Raw genomic sequence first — 935 nt, 5'->3', positions numbered from 1 at the left:
TCACTTCTCTTTAACTTGCTCACATCACACCGTGTCCCTCTGTTTCACTTTGGGTCATAATGGAAGGCGAGTGAAAGGGGGAAAAGGGAATCTTTTTATTCTTGTTTTTTTTTTCAAGGTACTGAAAACTATGCAAGCACAGACCCCTCTGAGCTAGAGCTGATGCTGCTTCCTGGCTTTATGCATCTTCTGGTAATGTTGAGGTAGTGCTGTTGCCTTGCTTGACAGTCCAAACTGGTACCTAGTGTCTTCTGGAGACTGTCCCTTTGGCATTGCATTTCAGATAGAGGCTCCATTCAGTTTGGGGCCAGGTCAGTTCACACGTATGGGCTTTGGTCCTTCACCTGACAGTGAGAAGGCAGGACTGCTGTTGGCATTGCAGTCACCACTTGTTCCTCTCCAGCATCACAGTTTCATTCTGCCATTCTCAGAGAGAACAGGAGGAGCTGTTTCCTCTCAGTCCTTTCTAGAGTGTGCTGACCTCCCATGAACAAGTTCCGATCTTAACATGGCTGAAATATCAGAGGAGACATAGAAGAAATCTACTTTCCTTGAGGCACTGAAAACCAGTGGCACTGAGGTACTGTGACATCGGATCTCTCTTGACTGTAGAGCTCTGTACTGCCATTTGCAGCAGTCATGGAGACCACAATAAATCTTAGCCCACTATTTTCAAGTTCCTCAGTGAGAGAGGAACAACTGTCTGAGGCCCAAGTACCTCTAGTGTACGTAGGTCAATCATCTGTCTGAGACTTCACGCATGGAGATTTCATCCTTTCTCCATCATTTCCTTGTAACCCAACTGTGACAGGCTCCCCTCAGGGTGCTACCTGGAACTGGGGTTCCACTGTTCCCTCTGACCCACCAGCCTGGGCTCCCTCTGTCACTGTGCTGCTGTGACAAGCTGTAGACCACTCCCAGTCCTACACTTGCAC

This window comes from Mauremys mutica, unplaced genomic scaffold (genome assembly GCF_020497125.1).
Source record: "Mauremys mutica isolate MM-2020 ecotype Southern unplaced genomic scaffold, ASM2049712v1 000082F_np12_subseq_9807549:9855351_obj, whole genome shotgun sequence".
Taxonomy (NCBI): Eukaryota; Metazoa; Chordata; order Testudines; family Geoemydidae; genus Mauremys; species Mauremys mutica.
This window is presented reverse-complemented; position numbering follows the sequence as displayed.